At 41.5% G+C, this 10,997-nt stretch overlaps 1 pseudogene; it reads right to left on the bottom strand.

The window, feature by feature from the left end:
• Nucleotides 1-1,719: 1,719 nt before the first annotated feature.
• On the bottom strand, nt 1,720-2,707 carry LOC111554792 (annotated as a pseudogene).
• Nucleotides 2,708-10,997: the final 8,290 nt, after the last annotated feature.

The raw sequence follows: 10,997 nt of genomic DNA, 5'->3' as shown, positions 1-10,997 counted from the left end.
CTGGGTTCACGCCATTCTCCTGCCTCAGCCTCCTGAGTAGCTGGGACTACAGGCGCCCGCCACAGCGCCCGGCTGATTTTTTGTATTTTTAGTAGAGACGGGGTTTCACCGTGGTCTTGATCTCCTGACCTTGTGATCCGCCCCCCTCGGCCTCCCAAAGTGCTGGGATTACAGGCGTGAGCCACCGCGCCCGGCCTCAGTGTAGGTTTTAAATACCTATGCTCTTTCTACTCCACTGTATCATGATGTCTCACTAAAGGACATAACAGGATTTAAACAGAGTACACTTTGTGTAAAGGCGTGTGCATTTACCAGATAAAACACTGCGTCCCTCCAATAAAGCCTTTCTCTACCACCCCAGTCAAATATCTTTTTTCCCCTGTCCCACAGGGGAAAAATTTGTATATTTATTTTTCAGACAGAGTCTCACCTGTTGCCCAGGCTGGAGTGCAGTGGCATGATCTCAGTTCACTGCAAACTCTGCCTCCCAGTTTCAAGTGATTCTCCTGATTCAGCCTCTCAAGTTGCTGGGATTACAGGTGTGCACCACCATGCCCAGCTAATTTTGTATTTCAAGTAGAGACAGAGTTTCAGTATGTTGGCCAGGCCGGTCTCGAACTCCTGACCTCAGGTGGTCCGCACACCTCAGCCTGCCAAAGTGCTGGGATTATAGGTGTGAGCCACAGCGCCCAGTCTGCCTTGTCTTTTAAGGCAAGAAGCAGAATGCGAGTAATCAGAAAGCAGTAGAAGACATCAGTTAACACAAGACATTACTTTCTTAATTCCAAAAGCACTTGCAAAGAAAAACTTTGAAGGGGGAGGGGTGGAGGAGGATTGAAGCACATCATAATAACTGGAATCCCATGACTGTGCCAAGTCTCATGAGGCTATTTTATGAATTTATCCTTTACTTGGTCATTTTTTTTCTCTCAAATAATAAGTACTATTTTTCCTTGACTTTTTCCCCCTCAAAGGATAAAACATATGAAGTGTAAAATATAAACAAGGTCTTGTATTGTACAGTTATAAGTCATAGAACTATCAGGCCAGGCGTGCTGGCTCACACCTGTAATCACCAGCACTTTGGGAGGCTGAGGCAGGTGGATCACGAGGTCAGGAGTTCAAGACCAGCCTGTTGAAGATGGTGAAACCCCGTCTCTACTAGAAATACAAAAATAAAATAATAATAATAATAAAGAATTAGCCGAGCATGGTGGCAGGCACCTGTAATCTCAGCTACTCAGGAGGCTGAGGCAGGAGAATCGCTTGAACCTGGGTGGCAGAGGTTGCAGTGAGCTAAGATCGTGCCACTGGGCGACAGAGTGAAACTTTGTCGCAAAAAAAAAAAAAAAAAAAAAAAAAAAAACCAAAAAACCAAAAAACAAAAAGAAGTTATAGAACTATTTACACACTGATAAACTGCATAAAATCTTGGATAATTCATGAATGTACAAAATATCAGAGCACAGAAGGAAGTAAACCCACTTTATTTTTATCACACGTAAGATTCAAATATTCAATCTGAAGAAAAGCAATCATTTTTACTGTGTTCTAGGTTGCATGTTGATACACTTATTAAAATATTCCTGCATAATCACATTTGGTATTACTATTTCAAGTCAGATATAAAACTTCAAAATCTGCCATCCAGACAAAATGGGTAATCAGAAAGATTATCTCTGCCCCACCTCCCTAACCCCAGTAAGTATAAACTCAATTTTATGGCATGTCTGCAAACCCTAGATTGTGATGACAAATGCTAGGTCTGATTTCTTCATAATCCTTTTCGGGGTGGCATACTTGATAGAACTCAAGCACAGAAGCCAGCATTGATCCTCCAAACCAAGTTGCGTATTGCTCTCTGTGGTGTGTAATGACTTGAACATCAATAGCTTCTGGCTTCAATCTACTGCTACTTAATTCCTCACTTAAGGTCAGCCTGACATCTAGAGCTCTTTTCATATCTCATTGCAAGTGATGTCCAAAGTCCCTGAACAGAGTTGAACCTCCCTAGACAAGAATATTCTTGTTGAGAGGATGTCTGACATCAATAGGACAATCCTGAATTACTTCATCTGCAACATCTGAGATGGGATGTATAAAGTCTGGATTAGCAAACTCTGGATGAGAAAAGATTTCAGGTCCCAATAACCTCTCATATCAAATATCAGTGGAAAATTATTTATTTGATATGGCATTGATTCTTATATACTGTTTAAATCTGCTGTGACCCATCTGCACCTTACTTTTTAATTTATTTTTTAAATTATTTTTAAAATCTGAGCTAGCATAACTATAGTGCTCCTTTACTGCCTTAGTAGTTTCCAGGGATTGCTCTGGAGGGATTCCTACTTCTTGGTCTCTCAGTAGCTGCTGAATAAAATATGTTATAGCTCATCCTGCAATTGGAATGTGTTTAATACAGCTGCCAATCACATACCCTTCAGGCACAGAAATGCCATGAGTGACACCGTTTCTACTTGTCTACATCTATTCTCCTATTTGTCTTGTGGTCCAGGATGTAGCTACGCAAGAACAACCTGCACAGCAATGTACAAACCTGAACATTGAAGGACTCAAACACTATTTCAGGAGTGTATTCCCTGCTTTCTGGAGTATTCAGTGGAGGTCCAGTCAAAAGAAAATAATAGTCTTCAGGTCCTGCCCTTAAATATTTAAAGATCACTTGCTCTATAAAGCTTTCCATCAAGTTCTAATCTTCAACTAGACCATGATGGATGGGCTTTTTGTTGTATATGTAGGTTTTCCAATGCTTCATCACCAGTAAGGATGTCTAGGTCATCAGCATGTTTCATCATCCTCCTTTTGAAATTGACCACCCACTTTTGCTGAGTTATTGATGGCAGTACAGGAAGGGATGGTAAACGGAGATTCTTTATTTTGGACATATCCTGGTTTTGTATACCTGGTGCCACAGTCTGCTACATAGGCTATCAGCTGTCAGGCCACCTTTCCTCCTGTTACCCTGCTGCTGCTGCTGCTGCTGCAGCCACTGCCACTTGCTCCACGCTGGTAGGGGCCGGAAATTGGCAGTGGGAGATGGGGCATCTGACCATCCACAACTGAGCTGCCTTCTCGGGGGGGGGGGGGGGGGGGGGGATCTGGGAAGGCAAAGCAATAGCAAGAAAGCAGCAGGCTCGGTCAGCACTATCCGCTACCTAGCACTATCCACAACCCAGGCAGGCAGGCCATACCTCCCCTGTCCCACTGTGGTGTCCTCATCCTCTCCCTACCCTCCTCCTCACTCCTGCTCCCATCCTACAACTTGGTCCCCTCATGCTGCTTTTCCCCAGATAACCAAGATGCCCAGGTGCCCTAAATACTTTTGAAATGGTTAGAGTGTGCATCAGTCATTTTTACCTAGTGTGGCTCAGTTTAATCAGTTCCTTAGAAATGCTACTTGAGATCGGCCAGTAAGATGGAAGTCTTTTTAGTATGGATGAAAGGAAGAAGGGAAGGAAAATAAAAGAACTGGGGAAGGGAGGGGGTTTCACTTGAAGTAGGTTTCAGAAAGGAAATTGTAAATTTTATGGGACCAGGTTTGTATGTGGCAGCCAGAGTGTGTGTGAGGAGGTATTTTATGAAGTGGGATATGAATAGGTGCAGGTTTATATATCTTTTTTAAAGTTGTTCACACCTTGGTCTACTTTCATGTTGAAGATAGCTGAGTCCCTGCTGGCAACTCTGTTCCACAAAAGTCATGCTGTATTCTACAAAAATATGTTTATTGGTGAAATTTGTAATGATACATATACCCCTAAGAGAGTAGTTAGGTCTTATGGATTAAACTTACATATGAACCCAAGATCTCACAGCCTTAACAGCATCTCATTTCCACTGACAAGAATAATAAGGTTTTCCAGCTTAAGGGCTATACAAAACACACGTCCCTTAACTCTAGTTTCTATCTAACGTTATTTTATTTATGTCACAATTGGCAATTTAAACAAAAGTAGCTGCTCCAACCTTAATAAATTATTGTAGGTCTATGAGTTGAGACTTCTGGTTCCTAAATGATGACATAGAAGCAAGCTGAGGCCGGGCATGGTGGCTTATGCCTGTAATCCCAGCACTTTGGGAGGCCGAGGCGGGTGGATCACAAGGTCAGGAGTTCGAGACCAGCCTGGCCAACATGGTAAAACCCTGTCTCTACTAAAATACAAAAATTTGCTGGGTGTGGTGGTGGCTGCCTGTAATCCCAGCTACTCAGGAGGCTGAGGCAAGAGAATCGTGTGAACTTGGAAGGCAGAGGTTGCAGTGAGCCAGTGAGCCAAGATCATGCCATTGCACTCCAGCCTAGGCGACAGGGCAAGACTGAATCTCAAAAAAAAAAAAAAAAAAAAAAAAGAGAAAAAGAGAAGCAAGCTGCCTTCATTCCTTCCCATAAAAAGCCAACACTGAAACATGAGATGAGACTGTTCCCAGGGTCACAGAGAAATGAAAAAATTTTGAGCTGATGGTAAAAGAATTGGACTTACATATCTGCAATGCCCCTCCCCATAATCTGCCCAGCACCAAGTACACAAAAATTTTCCCTTGGCTCACAATATTTACAATGAAAAAGGTGAGATTGAGGTGGACAACCTGCTTCGGGAGACCTGGTCCATAAGAAACATCAGGAGTGCCTGAAAAGATAAATATTCCTGAGGACAGCCAGAGACAAAGACAGGAAGTGGGACTACCATCCCCATCCCTGGAAACTGTGCTCTGTAACTGGGCCAAATCAGAGTGGCTGTTCAGCAGCACCGTGTTGAGGTTTGTTCCACACCCCCTGGGTATGTGCCCTTAACCAGCCTTCCCACATTACTGAGATATCTCCTTTAAGACTTCTTCAATTTAGAATAAGCAGCATTCTGATTGTTCACTAGAACTGAGGCAAACATGGACTTAAGATGTGATTTAGTACTGAAAAGGACACAGTGGCCTAGTGGGGGAAAAAAAAAAGCAAGAAAATCAACAGGTAAATTATAAACAATCTCTAAACAAGTATATCCAATGAAACCAAAACAAGCCAGACAGAGAAGACTAGAATAAATAACTAATCCTTCAATGCAAAGACATAGATGTACATCCACAAGAAACTACATCAGGGAACATGACTCCTTAAAGTCACAAAACAAGGAACCAGTGACTAACCCTAATAAGATGACAATATGTGAACTCTCTGGCTAAGAATTCAAAATAACAGCTTTAAAGAAACTCGGTGAGGTCCAATACAGAAAAGGACCTCAGAAACTTACCAGAGAAATTTAACAAAGAAATTAAAATAATAAAAAAAGAAACAAATATTAATACTGAGAGATTTTTTAAAGTGAAAAATTCATTAGAGACTCTCAACAGCAGAATGGATCAATCAGAGGAAAGAATCAGTGACCTTTAAGACAGGTTATTTGCAAAAACATAGAGGAGAAAAAGGAGTAAAATGAAAAGGTATAAAGATCACGCACAATATACAGAAAGTTAGTTCAAAAGACCAAATCTTAGAATTATTGGTGTTCAAGAGGGAGTTGAGCAAGGGCAAAGGGTAGAAATCTTGTTTAAAGAACTAATAACAGAAAACATTCCAAAACTTGAGAAAGAGATACATATCCAGGTATGGCAAGGTCAGAGAACACCATGTTACATACAGTGAGTTCTAAATTTCTCTTCAAAGAATCAAGTATGTCAGTATGTTCAGTTCTTCATTCTCCATTTTGAAGTTTAACTTCCTCATTCTCCTTGTCTCCTTGCCCCTAGTTTCAGTAAACAACCTTTTCCACCAGTTGTAATGAGTGGTTCATATCTATTCCCCTGGTCACCTGCTCTGACCTGAGTCACCCCTGGTCACCTGCTCTGACCGGAGTCACCCCTGGTCACCTGCTTGATCTGAGTCACCTTTAGTCACCTGTTCCTAACCCTCCTTCCCACCAAACTACTCACCCTGCCACCCTGGCTTGTACCCCTGCTCTTTAAAACAGTCAATCAGAATTAGCTTAGACTGTGTGGTCCAACCCTATCCAATAGGGAAATGACACAGCAGTAGGGGCTACCTGCATCAGGGATAAGAACCCCTTCCCCTCCCTTGTTAAAGTGTGCTCTCACCATTGCTCCATCCATGAGATGCCCTCTTCTATAGAAGTAAAATTGCCTTGCTGAGAAAATTTATGTTGGAGTGCTATTTCTTTTGTGGCACTGAAAATTTATTTCCAACAACCAAACAGATTTGAATTAAATAAGATTACCCCAAGGCATATAATAATCAAACTCTCAAAGGTCAAGGACAAAGAGAGGATCCTAAAAGCATCAAGAGAAAAGAAGCAAATAACATATAAAAGAGCTCTAATTCATCTGGTGACAAAGTTCTCCACAGAAACCATATGGGCGAGGAGGGAAAAGACAGCATTTTCAACATGCTGAAAGAAAAAAAAACCCTGCCATCTGAGAATACTGTATCCTGCAAAGCTATCCTTCAAATATGAAGGTGAGAGAAAGCTTTCCCCAGACAACAAAAGATGAGGGAATTCATCACCATGAGGTCCACAAGAAATGCCAAAGGGAATTCTTCAATTTGAAAGAAAAAAAGAAGCACTAATGTGCAAAAAGAAAACATTTGAGGTCAGGTGTGGTGGCTCACGCCTGTAATCCCAGCACTTTGGGAGGCCAAGGTGGGCAGATTACCTGAGGTCGGGAGTTTGAAACCAGCCTGACCAACATGGAGAAGCCCTGTCTCTACTAAAAAAAAACACAAAATTAGCTGGACATGATGGTGCATCCCTGTAATCCTAGCTACTCAGGAGGCTGAGGCAGGAGAATCACTTGACCCCAAGAGGTGAAAGTTACGTAAGCTGAGATTGTGCCATTGCACATTGCACTCCAGCATGGGCAACAAGAGCAAAACTCTGTCTCAAAAAAAAAAAAAAAAGAAAACATTTGAAAGTATCAAGCCCATTAGTAAAACAAAGTACATGGACACATCTAGAATACTCTAATACTGTAATTGTAGTGTGTAATATACACGGTGGCTCATGCCTGTAATCCCAGCACTGTGGGAGGTCAAGGTGGGTGAATCACCTGAGGTCAGGAGTTCAAGATCAGCCTGGCCAACGTGGTAAAACCCCATCTCTACTAAAAATACAAATATTAGCCAGGCGTGGTGGCGTGCACCTGTAGTCCCAGCTACTTGGGAGGCTGAGGCAGGAGAATCGCTTGAACCCGAGAGGCAAAAGCTGCAGTGAGCTGAGATTGCACCAGTGCGCTCCAGCCTGGGCGACAGAATCAGACTCCATCTCAAAAAGCAAGCAAACAAAACCAAAAAAAGCAATAATAACTGCAGCAACCTGTTAAGAAGTAGGCAATATAAAAATGTTTTTTTTTTTCTTTTGAGATGGAGTCTTGCTCTGTCACCAGGCTGGGGTACAGTGGCACCATCTTGGCTCACTGCATTCTCCGTCTCCTGGGTTCAAGTGATTCTCCTGCCTCAGACTCCTGAGTAACTGGGAATACAGATATGAGCTGCCATGCCCAACTAATTTTTGTATTTTTAGTAGAGATGGGGTTTTACCACATGTTGGCCAGGCTGGTATTGAACTCCTGACCTCAAGTGGTCCACCTACCTTGGCCTCCCAAAGTGTTGGGATTGCAGGTGTGAGCCACCACATCCAGCAAAAATATGTAAATTGAGACAACATAAAATCAAAATATGGGGGGATGGAGTTAAAGTACAGAGTTTCTGTTTTCATTTTTCTTTATTTTCTTTATTTTTTTTTTGAGACAGAGTCTCGCTCTGTCGTCCAGGCTGGTGTGCAGCGGCACGATCTCGGCTCACTGCAACCTCTGCCTCCCGATTTCAAGCAGTTTCCTGCCTCAGCCTCCCGAGTAGCTGGGATTGCAGGCTCCTGCCACCACGCCTGGCTAATTTTTGTATTTTTAGTAGAGACGGGGTTTCACCATATTGTTCAGGCTGGTCTTGAACTCCGGATCTTGTGATCCACCTGCCTTGGTCTCCCAAAGTGTTGGGATTACAGGCGTGAGGCACCGCGCCCAGCCTCCTTTTTCTTTGTTTCTATTCTATCCATGATGTAAGATACGTTGTCATCTCTTTAAAATAACTTGTTGTATCTATATTTTTTGTAAGCCTCACGGTAACCACTATGTAAAAACATATAATAGATTCACTAAGAATAAAAAGCAATGATTTAAAACATACTGCCAGAGAAAATAAATCAACGGAGGACAGTAAGAAAGGAAGAAAAGAAGAGAGGAGTTATAAAACAACCAAAAAACAAGAAACAAAATGACATTAGTAAGTTTTTACATATCAATAGTACTAAATGTAAACAAACTCAATTCTTTAATTAAAAGGCATAAAGTGGCTTAATAAACAAAGAAATAAGACCCAACTTATAGACACACATACAGTGAATGCGAGGGGGTGGAAAAAGATATTCTATGCAACTAGAAACAAAAAAGGGGAGGAGTAGCTATATTTACATCAGATACAGTAGACTACAACTCAAAAACTATAAAAAGATATACTATATAAATACACTATGAATCCAAAACTGTAAAAAGAGACACCATAACTGTAAAAAGGTCACTCTATAATGATGAAGGGATCAATTCAGAAAGAGGATATAACCATTATAAATATCTATGCACCCAATGTGAGAATTCCCAAGTATATAAACAAACATTAATAAATCTGAAGTGAGAGATAGACAGCAATACAACAATCGCAGAGGTCTTCAACACCATGCTGTCAGCAATGGACAGATCATCCAGTCAGAAAATCAACAAAGAAACATCAGAGTTAAGCTACACACTGGACCAAATAGGTCTAACTGACATTTATAGAACATTTCACCCAACTGCTGCAGGATACACATTTTTGTTTTCATTAGCACATGGAACATTCTCCAGAATAGACCTTATCTTAAGTCGCAAAACAAGTCATAACAAATTCAAAAAAGTAGAAATTATATCAAGCATCACATTGATCAAGTATCACATTGGTCAGAAAAGAAGTCAATAATCAGAGAAACCTTGAAAAATACACAAACACATGGAAATTAAACATTATGCTCCTGAACGACCAGTGGGTCAGTGAAAAAATTAATAAATTAAAAAATTTCTTGAAACAAGTGAAAATAGAAATACAGCATCCCCAAATCTATGGGATACAGGGCAAGGAGTACTAAGGGAAGTTTACAGCAATAAATGCCTATATCAAAAAGGTAGAATGTCTTCAAATACCCTGGGGGTGGTGACTCATGCCTGTAATCCTAGCACTTTGGGAGGCCAAGGCAGGAGGATTACTTGAGGTCAGGAGTTCAAGACCAGCCTGGGCAACATAGCGAGACCTCATCTCTACAAAAAATAAAGAATATGGTCTGGGCATAATGGCATGCACTTGTAGTCTTAGCTACCCAAGAGACTGAGGTGGTAGGATGGCTTGAGCCCACAAGATCAAGGCTGCAGCGAGCTGTAATTGTGCCACTGCACTCTAGCATGGGTGACAGAGTGAGACCCTGTCTCAAAAAATGAAAGAAAAAAAGATTTCAAGTAAACAACCTAATGATGCACCTCAAGGAACTAGAAAAGCAAGAATAACCAAAACCTAAAATTAATATAGGAAGAAAATATATAAAAGCAGAAATAAATGTGATTGAGATGAAGAAGGCAAGGCTAGGTATGGTGGCTCATGCCTATAGTCCCAGTGCTTTGGGAGGCTGAGGTGGGAGGATTCTGTGAGGCCAGGAATTTGAGACCATCCTGCGCAATGTAATGAGACCCCTGTCCCTACAAAAAATAAAAGAAAAATATTAGCCAGGCATGGTGCAATGCACCTGTAATTCTAGCTACTTGGGAAACTGATACAGGAGGATCCCTTGACTTGGGAATGTGACACAGGAGGATCCCTTGAGCCCAGGAGTTAGGAGTTTGAAGTTACAGTGGGCTATGATTGTGCCACTGTACTCCAACCTGGGTGACAAAGTAAAATCCTGTCTCTCAAAAGAGAAAAACAGAAAAAGAAAAAAAAGAAAAACAACAACACAGATGATCAACAGAATAAAAGGTTGTTTTTTTGAAAACATAAACAAAATTAACAAACTTTTAGCAAGACCAACTAAGAAAAAAAAGCAGAGAAAATCCAAGTAAATCAAATCAGAAATGAAAAAGGAGACATAACTGAGACCACAGAACTACAAAGTATAATTAAAGACTATTTTGAGTAATTATACACAGACAAATTGGAAAAGCTAGAAGAAATGGATACATTCCTGGACACACACAATGTACCAAGATTGAACCATGAAGAAAGAAAACCTCAGGCCGGGAACCATGGCTCATGCCTGTGATCCCAGTACTTTGGGAGGCTGAGGCGGGCGGATCACCTGAGGTCAGGAGTTGGAGACCATCCTGGCCAACATGGTGAAATCCCATCTCTACTAAAAGTACAAAAATTAGCTGAGCATGGTGGTGCGTGCCTGTAATCTCAGCTACTTAGGAGGCTGAGGCAGGAGAATCTCTTATCTCTTGAACTCGGGAGGCAGAAGTTGCAGTGAGCCAAGATCACGCCATTGTACTCCAGCCTGGGTGACAAGAGTGAAACTCTGTCTCCAAAAAAAAAGAAATAGAAAACCTCAACAAACCAATGACAAGTGATGAGATTGAGATTGAAACTATAATAAAAAGTTTCTCATCAGAGAAAAGTCCAGGATCTGATGCTTCACTGCTGAATTCTACCAAACATTTAAAGAAGAACTAATACCAATTGTACTCAAACTCTTCAAAAAAATTTAAGGGAAGAAATATTTCCCAACTAATTTTTTCTTTTTTTTTCTTTTTTTTTTTTGAGACGGAGTCTTGCTCTGTCGCCTAGGCTGGAGTGCAGTGGCCGGATCTCAGCTCACTGCAACCTCCGCCTCCCGGGTTCACGCCATTCTCCTGCCTCAGCCTCCCGAGTAGCTGGGACCACAGGCGCCGGCCACCTCGCC

This window comes from Piliocolobus tephrosceles, chromosome 6 (genome assembly GCF_002776525.5).
Source record: "Piliocolobus tephrosceles isolate RC106 chromosome 6, ASM277652v3, whole genome shotgun sequence".
Taxonomy (NCBI): Eukaryota; Metazoa; Chordata; class Mammalia; order Primates; family Cercopithecidae; genus Piliocolobus; species Piliocolobus tephrosceles.
Note: the sequence above shows the minus strand (reverse complement) of the source record. Positions and strands in the feature narration are given on the sequence as shown.